Source organism: Vicugna pacos, chromosome 10 (assembly GCF_048564905.1).
Source record: "Vicugna pacos chromosome 10, VicPac4, whole genome shotgun sequence".
Taxonomy (NCBI): Eukaryota; Metazoa; Chordata; class Mammalia; order Artiodactyla; family Camelidae; genus Vicugna; species Vicugna pacos.
In genome coordinates this window covers 23,502,470-23,511,866 of record NC_132996.1, presented here as the reverse complement: position 1 = coordinate 23,511,866, position 9,397 = coordinate 23,502,470, and the positions used below count along the sequence as shown (strand labels likewise).

The 9,397-nt window shown below is 41.4% G+C and overlaps 1 non-coding gene across 1 annotated transcript; it reads right to left on the bottom strand.

Annotated features, from left to right (window-relative positions):
- Window positions 1-3,137: 3,137 nt before the first annotated feature.
- On the bottom strand, window positions 3,138-3,210 carry TRNAP-CGG (transfer RNA proline (anticodon CGG)). Its single transcript has one exon. It is a non-coding gene; the product is annotated as a tRNA-Pro (tRNA).
- Between the last annotated feature and the right edge of the window lie 6,187 nt (window positions 3,211-9,397).

The window sequence follows — 9,397 nt, the reverse complement described above, 5'->3', positions numbered from 1 at the left end:
CTTTGGAGGCCATTATTTAGTTTACCACCCACTTCAAACTTAGTATATCCAAAACTGAACTCATGATCTTTCAACAGAGAATGACACCAATGATTCAGTTGTTTATCTTCCTTGCTCTGCACCTGCAAACTCACTGTGAACTTACTAACTCACTACCCACTCCCAAACCTCTTCTCTCTTTTCCATTTTTTCTAGAGTCTAGAAAACTTAAACCATTGATCTTTCAGTTTCCCTAGCAGCTAGATGTGGCCTGATGACCCAGTTCTGTCTAGTAGGACTTAAGCAGAGGTCTGCTGGGGGGTTCTCTGGGAAGGGGTTTCCTTTCTTGATAAAAGACACCGTTGTTATGGATTTTGCCCCTTTTTCTTCCTTCTGTCTTGGACTTGGTCATGAGGCAGGGAGCTGGACTCAGATGTGAGGAAAAGGCACATCATGCTGGCCCTGACATCACTGAGTTGCTAAACAAATCCCTTCTACCTTCAGAATTCTTACTATCTTCTCATTATCTAAGGAAATTTATTATTATCTGAGGAAACACACACCACCCCTATGTGTTTGAGCTGCTGTTGGTTATATTGTCTGCTCCTTCCAGCTAACATTTTTCTGTTATTGCCAAGTCCTGTCTGTTTGACTTCCTTGTTACTGTCCCATTCATCCACTCCCCTCCACCCACTCCCCTCCACCCGCTGTTTTCTTCTCTCTAGTCTGACTTGCTTTCAGCTTCTGGTGCATTCCATATTTCCGCCTGTTGTTTCTAGAAAACCAGCCTCTGTACCCCAATAGCTGAATTGAGAGTCAGAGGCAGAGTTTTGGGAGGATAGAAAAGAACATTTTTATTGCTTTGCCTGGCAAAGGCGGTCACAGCAATCTCATGCCTTATGACGGTGATCCCATCTTGGGGCTGGGGTCTTGAGGTTTTATAGAAAAACGGGATGGAACAGAAAAGGTGATAATAATCAGGGCATTTTACAGGGTGTTACATTCTCTTCATCTTGATAAGAACTTGCTGTTGTTATGGAGGAATTAGGGAGGGTCTGCCCATTTTCTTGAGCTTTAGTCCATGACCTTTCAAAACCTCTAGGGTAAAAAGTATTAAGTTATTCTAAGAAAAGAGTGCACAGGGAGGGGAAACTTGTTAGTCATAAGGTCAGTTTAGCTAATAGAACAGGCCTGAACAACTCAGTAGCCATCTTGTTAGTTTTCTACTCTTTAACTGTCACTGCAGCTTTACACATTCTGTTCCTTCTATTTGGAATGTTCTTCCTTCTCCCAGTTAAAAAACAAAATTCCCCTGAGTAAATCTTAAAGATCTTACTGGCTTCATTCAGTGGTTTATGAATCAAGCAGCATCCAATCTAGCAGATAAGGGGGAGGTTATAACTCCGTGTAGAGCATGTGTTTAGCATGCATGAGGTCCTCGGTTCAATCCCCAGTACCTTCATTAAAAATATTTAAATAAACCTAATTACCTCCCCCTAAAATTAAAAAGAAAAAAAAAGATACCACACCAATCTATCGGATAGAAAGAAACTCTGAAGAGCTGTACAAAAGAAGAAGACTTTTATAGGTAGAGGGGAGCAGGAACAAAGAAGTCATACTAGGCAAAAAAGCAGATTGGTTATTGCAAGGTTACTTTCCCTATAGAAGATGGCAGCCATTAATCAAGCAGATTACCCGCTAATGCTGATAAGGCGATTCCTGATTTTCTGGTTTAAGATTCCATTTCCAGGAGGATGAAACTATAATTAAGACTCTGGTAATGTGGAGCTTAGCATAAGTGACCCTATTTGGGGCGCAGTATCTCATTTTTAAGATCTCCATAGGCTAGTTACCTAGTTACCTCTTCATCCTTTAGCTCTCAGATCAAGCATCACTTTTCCAGGGAAACCTTCCCTGACCACCTCTTGTGTACCTGTCAGCTGAGTGCAATTTTACGTTGATTTGTGTGACTGTCTATTCCCTCCATTAGGTATTCATTCCATCAGGGCAGGGACCTTGTGTGTTTTTACTCACTGTTGTGGCAGCAGAACAGGCACAGCAGCCAGCACAACATATGCACTCAGTATTTGTGGAATGATGTGATTGTCTGAAACAGGATTCCAGCCCCAAGTCTCTCCTACCCCAAATCCCTGCTTTTTTCCCCCACAGTACACCATGCAGTATGATAGATTTGGAACATGGGGATAAATTGCATAAAAGGATTGATGTCAGTTTTAAAGGGTCTTCAGTCTAGAAGATCTGACCAGATAGAATTATAAACAACTTGGTGAAGAAATTTTTCATAAATTACATGACCTGGCCTTTCCTTACTAGGGAGATAATTGATTCTGCTCTCAGTCCTGGTGCCTTGTTGGTGGCTGAAAGCTCTCCTAACCACTATAACAAGTGGTTCTCTCTGAAAGGAAGGGTGCACAGATTTTGATGAGGTGCTCAGATTTTGGTTATCCCATAGACCACAGCAACTCCGTGGTTCTGAGTACTTAGAGACTTGTTTTTATTTTTAATTCTTGTATTTCTTAGAACCTGAACAGAAGATTATGATTAATCCAATAAATTTTATGTTTTTATACCTTAGGATGATTATTCATTGTCACTTAGAGGATAAAGTCAGAAAGAAACAGTCAAATCCCAAGTTTAAAAATAAAAATGAACAGTATTGCATTTAGATATTGTATTAGTTCTCTCTTGCTGCATAACAAATTACCAAAAACTTAGTGGCTTAAAACAAGAAACATTTTTATCTCCTAGCTTCTGTGGTTAGGAATTCAAGAGTAGCTTAGCTGGCTGGTTCTGGCTCAGGGTTTCTCACAAGGCTACAGTCAGGATGACCTCAGAGACTGTAGTTCACTTGAAGGCTTGACTAGAGCTGGAGGATCCACTTCCAAGGCCAGCAGTTCCTCACAATGTGGACCTTTCCTTGGGCTGTGTGAGTGTCCTCAGGACATGGCAACTGCCTGCTTCCAGAGTGAGTAATCCAAGAGCCAGCACGGAGCAAGTCACAATGCCTTTTATGACCCAGTCACTTCTGCTTCATTCTATTTGTTAGAAGCTACTTGTTGTTTTTTTTTTGCAGTTCTTTTTTGGGAGGGGCAGGGGTGTGGGTAATTAGGTTTTTAAAATTTACGTATATATTTTGATGGAGATACTGGGGATTGAACCCAGGACCTCATGCATCCGAAGCATGTACTCTACCATTGAGCTATACCCTCCTCCTAGAAGCTGCTTATTAAGTCCAGCTCACACTCAAGTAGAGAGTGGTTAAGACTCCAGCTCTCAAAGGATGAATATCAGATAATTTATTGATATATTCTAAAACTACCATATATGTCTCAGCCACGTTTTTAGGATATCAGAAACAGGATTGTTATCTAGGTGTTATCTAGGTGAAAGAAAAAAAAAACAATCCCATTCTGGGGAGGGCTTTCCATTTGTTATGTCTAGTTTGTCCTCCTTGTCAGCAGTCTTTCCCCCCTACATCTCCCTTCATGATGTGCGTCCTCTGTGTTAGGCTGTGGTGAACAAGAACAAGAGCTGCTTTACCTGAGGACTGATGTGTGCTGGCCCCGTGCCAGATATTCCTGTTCTTTTCATCTTCACAACCATCCTTTGAGATAGGTACTGTGATTATCCCCACACTGCAGGTGAGGCTACTGAGGCTCAGGGAGGTTAAGTAACTTGCCCAAGGACATGCAGTAAGTTGAGGAGGTAGGATTTGGATTCAGGATGAACTGATATATCATCCTGCTACTACATGGTTCTGACCTTCCTGGAGCTCAGCATTTCCCAAAGCACATGGCACATAATCAGTTGCTAGTAGAAGGTGATGATTGCAGCAATTAGAGGTACACATAGGCACAAAGGGACATGAAGGAGGGAATCATTAAATCCTAGGCCCACTGCTGTACCACCCCCAGAGTCATCCTCTACAGTGTGGGTCTTCCTCCCAGTGTGTCTGCAGGGAAAAGTTGAAGCTGCCATTCAGGCCCTTCCTGACAAGGTCCCTGCTGGCTTCTCCAGCTTCACCCAATCCTGCTTCATTCACAAAATCCATCCTATCCATCTGGAACTTCTCACTCTTCTTTGAACACACTGCATTCTTTATAACTCTGTGCCTTTGCGTGGGCCACTCTCTCCCATAATGCCCCTTTCCTCTAGTCTATGACAAGTTCCTACAATTCCTTCAGGACCCAGCTCAAATGGTCTATGAAAATTTCCCAAAGCACTGTGTAAGGCTTCTTGTAGAAAATTTGCCAGTAGCTGTTATAATTGTTACCCCAATAGCAGCCAGGACTTCCAAGACTCTAAGATCTAGGTAAAAGTGACTTTGCCCAACCATTTACTCCCAAGTTTACAGCCCATGGAAGCCAAAGCCCTCCCTCGTACTTCTGCAGATTCTCAGAGACTTACATTTTCACGTCACTTCTTTTGTCCTGGACTTTCCATTGGCATACCTGGTTTTACTGCACTTCACTTTGTTGTGTTTTTTATAAATTGAAGGTTTGTAAACCTTCGTGGAACAAATCTATCAGCCCCATTTTTCCGACTGCATTGGCTGTTTTTGTGTTTCTATGTCACATTTTGGTAATTCTCACAATATTTTAAACTTTTTTATTATATTCGTTATGGAGATTTGTGATCACTGATCTTTGATGTTACTGTTGGGGAGGGGGAAATTTTTGTCTCTACCCCTCTTGAGTTCTTGTAGCTGGACCAATAATAAAAATAATAAAATTGATATAAGAAGAAAAAGAAACACATTTTAATTCATGCACATGGTGGTGCCATAGAAATGGGACCAAAGAAGTGACCAAACAGGCAGCTCTTATACTTTTTAGACAAAGAAGCAATAAGTTTGTGAGGAATCAAAAGGACAAGGAAACTTAGGTTTTGGGTGCCCAATTAGTAAAGAATTTAAACAGAGTTTGGGCTTGGGGTAGTAGATTAAAGAAGTAATAAGGTTTTTTCATATAGGTTTCTCTGCCTGAAGTCTTATCTTGGCAATAAGGGTGTCCTTCTACCTCCAGATGCAGGGGTGCACCTTTCACATGAGAGATTTCCTGCTTTCAGGGAGACAAGAAAGAGAATCAGATTGTCCCTCTTGCATTTGCCATTTTCTAAGTAACTTGGATTCAAAGTAATCAGTATGCCACTGAGGCACCTTTTGGGGTGGCCTACCCTACTATTATAATTGTTTTGGGGCATCATGAGCCATGACCATATATGATGGCAAACTTAACGGATAAACATTGTGTGTGTTCTGACTGCTCCACCATGGAGGTTCCCCCATCTCTCTCCCAGTCCTCAGGCCTCTCTATTCCCCGAGACACAATAATGTTAAAATTAGGCCAGTTAGTAACCCTACAATGGCCTCTAAGTGTTCAAGTGAAAAAGTCGCACATCTCTCAGTTTAAATAAAAAAACTAGAAATGATGAAGCTTAGTGAGGAAGGCATACGGATATATGCTGAAATCTAGGCCTGTTGCACCAGTCAGCCAAGTTGTGAATGCAAAGGGAAAGTTCTTGAAGGAAATTAAAAGTGCGCTTCCAATGAACACACAAATGATGAGAAAGCAAAACAACCTTATTGCTGATATGGAGAGAGTTTTAGTGGTCTGGATAGAAGGTCCAACCAGCCACAAAATCCCCTTAAGCCAAAGCCTAATCCAGAGCAATGCCATAACTCTCTTCAATTTTATCAAGGCTGAGAGAGGTAAGGAAGGTGCAGAAGAAAAGTTACAAGCTAGCAGAGATTGGTTCTTGAGGTTTAAGGGAAGAAGCCATCTCTGTAAGATAAATGTGCTGGGTGAAGCAGCAAGTGCTGATGTAGAAGCTGCAGCAAGTTACCCAGAAGATCTAGCTGAGATAGTGAATGAAGGTGGCTATGATTTTCCAAGTGGACAAAACAGCCTTATACGGGAAGATGCCACCATCTATGACTTTCGTAACTAGAGAGGAGAAGTCAATGCCTGGCTTCAAAGCTTCAAAGGACAGGCTGACTCTCTTGTCAGGGATTAATGCAGCTGGTTACTTTAAATGGAAGCCAGTGTTTACTATTCCTAAAATCCGACGGCCTTTAAGAATTATGCTAAATCTACTCTGCCTGTGCTCTATAAATGGAACAATAAAGCCTGGATGACAGCACATCTGTTTACAGCACAGTTTAGTGAATATTTTAAGCCCACTTTTGAGACCTTCTGCTAAGAAAAGATTCTTTTCAAAGTTTTACTGATCATTGACAATGCACCTGGTCATCCGAGCTCTGATGGAGATCTCCAACAAGACTGATGTTTTCATGTCTGCTAACACAACATCCATTCTGCAGCCCACTTTGATCAGGGAGTAATTTTGACTTTGAAGTCTTACTATTTAAGAAATACATTTCATAAGGCTATAGCTGCCACAGACAGTGATTCCTCTGATGGATCTTAGGTAGAGTAAATTGAAAACCTCCTGGAAAGGATTCACCATCCTAAATGCTATTAAGAACACTCTTGATTCATAGAAAGAGGCAAAAATATCAACATTAGCAGGAGTTTGAAAGAAGCTGATTCCAACCCTTATGGATGACTTTGAGGGGTTTAAGCTTTCAGTGGAGGAAGTAACTTCAATTGCGGTAGAAATAGCGAGAGAACTAGAATTGGAGGTGGTGCCTGAAGATATGATTGAATTGCCACAATCTCATGGTAAAACTTTAGCAGGTGAGGAGCTGCTACTTACGGATGAGCAAAGAAAATGGTTTCTTGAAGAGGAATCTACTCCTGGTGAAGATGCTGTGAAGATTGTTGAAATGTCAACAAAGGATTTAGAATCCCACATGAACTTAGTTGACAAAGCAGCATCAGGGTTTAAGAGGATTGATTCCAATTTTGAAAGTTCTCCTGTGTGTCAAATGCTATTAAACAGCATTGCATGCCACAGAGAAATTGTTTGTGAACGGAAGAGTCAATTGATGCAGCAAATTTTATTGTCTTATTTTAAGAAATTGCTGCAGCCACCCCAGCCTTTAGCAATCACCACCCTGAGTGGTCAGCAGCCATCAACATTGAGGCAAGACCCTCCACCAGCAAAAAGATTATAACTCACTGAAGGCTCAGAAGATGATTAGCATTTTTTAGCAATAAATATTTTTAATAAGGTATATACATTGTTTTTTAGATGTATTATTGCACAATTAATAGACTACAGTATAGTATAAATAAACTTCTATATGCACTGGGAAAGTAAACAATTCATGTGACTCGCTTTATTGCAATACTTGCTTTATTGTGGTGGTCTGGAACTGAACTTGAATATTTTCAAAATATGCCTGTACTTCCTCAGTTGTGGCCTATGTTCTTACCTCCAGGTGGGAAATCCTGCTTCTTCACTGATTTCCAGGCAAAATCTGAAACACAGTATTTATAAATACGGAAGACTTTATTGATGAGCTGCATGTCACACAGAAAATCATTAAAGTCCTTAGGAGTCAGCCTGGCCCTCTTCAGTCCTCTTTGGCTTCTTGGCCACATAGTGTCCCCCAGTTGCCCTTTCCTTGTGCAGTACCAGTCTTCCCATTTCTCTGGTCTTCCCTTAGTTTCTGAAGCAACAGACCTATTTCATAGCCTTTCTTCCTTCCTTTCTTCCTTCCTTTCTTCCTTCCTTCCTTTCTTTCTTTCTTTCTTTCTTTCTTTCTTTCTTTCTTTCTTTCTTTCTTTCTTTCTTTCTTTCTTTCTTTCTCTTTTTTTTTTTTTAAATTGAAGTATAGTCAGTTTACAATGTTGTGTTAGTCTCTGGTGGACAGCATAGTGATTCAGTTATACATATATTCCACAGCCTTTCTCATGCAGAGCAGCTTCAGGGCACTTTCTGTTCTTGGCCTCTTCTTCTACCCAAGAGCTTATCAAGGTGTTTTCCTAAACAAAGCCAGCTCCTTTCCAAAGAGGGATTCTGGGGCCAGCAGTTAGGATAATCATTTCCCACCCCTGTACCTAACTATATGTTTATGAGTGTTTCATCCATGTGTCTGAATCAGGTCTTACACCACCTTCCTGCAGAGAGCCTTTAGTAACATTTGTAGAATGGGTGCTTTGATGATTGAGAGAATGATGGGAAAAAACTGAATCAAAGAATGAATAGGTTGATGTTAATTTGATATGATGGCTCCCATTGATCTTTGCTATGCAAAAGAAAGGGGCTAAGGGTCTAGCACTAATTCTAGTCTCAGTTCTGCCTCTGACTCACTGTATCTGCACAGGCAGGTGACTTTTCCTTTCTGTACTCCGGATGTAAAATGAAACGGTGGCTCCTAGTTATTCCTCTTTGTTACACCAACCACACCTTATTCTAATCCCCACCTGGTATCTGAAGCTTCACTGTGGGGACCTGGCTGGCCTGCTGGGTAGCTTATTATTAAAAACCCACCTGGCCTGGCTAAGAAATGCTTTCAAAGCAGAAGGCCCACCTGGAATTGTTTTAGTCCTTATTCTTATTCAGCAACGCCAGATGTTACCACCTGCACATTCCTCATCCTCCTCTAATGCCTTAGTTAAGCTGCATGTTGAATGAACTCCCTTTCATCCTTCTCTAGCTTTATGTATTAAATCCCATCAGTCTTTTCCAAAGCTGAGCCCTCAAGCAGAAGGCCTGTGTGTGTGTGTGTGTGTGTGTGTGTGTGTGTGTGTGTGTGTGTGTGCGTGCGCACGCACTTCCTTAACTAGGTTTATTTTTTTGGAATTTCCTGAAACTTCCTGTAGGATTTCTGAAGGCGGTAGGGACCCCATGTGGTATTTTTGGCAAGGTTTCGGTTTTAGCTGCTTTTTCACTGGGGTCTTACAACTTGAGCTACCCATCATGAATCCTTAGAGCCAAGAATTTGCCAGAACTGACTGATCAGTTTTCATCATTCCTCGCTCACTGATATCACTAAGCCAGCAACTAATATTTTAATTCTAGTGTCAAAGGTTATCCCAGTTCCTCCTTTCACGTGATCTATTTTGTTAGTGATGCCAGGACTCCCATTTCAGTAATCTTTGCTCGTAGAGGCTCTGGGATAACTTAAAACAGATACATGAGTGAAAAATATTGCCTGCCACATCAGTAAACAAAGGAATGCTGTGGCCATCAAATCAACAGCCACTGCCACTACCCCCAACAGTGAGTAGAGGGAACTCAGCGTGGAGACAAGCTGACAACCTGGCTTCTGCAGCCACCCCCAGTGGTGCCCCCTGAGGGAACTCAGGATGGGAAAGGACAGGAGACTGGCCCTAGATAGCTAAGGTGCACATCAAAAGAATGATTTCAATGAACCCAGACTTTTGCACCTTCCCATACATAGAAAAGCGCTATATTCTTTAACTCGAGATATCTGGCTTTCTTTAATTAATAGTAATTTTTTAGTGTTCCAACTACCTGGTCTTTG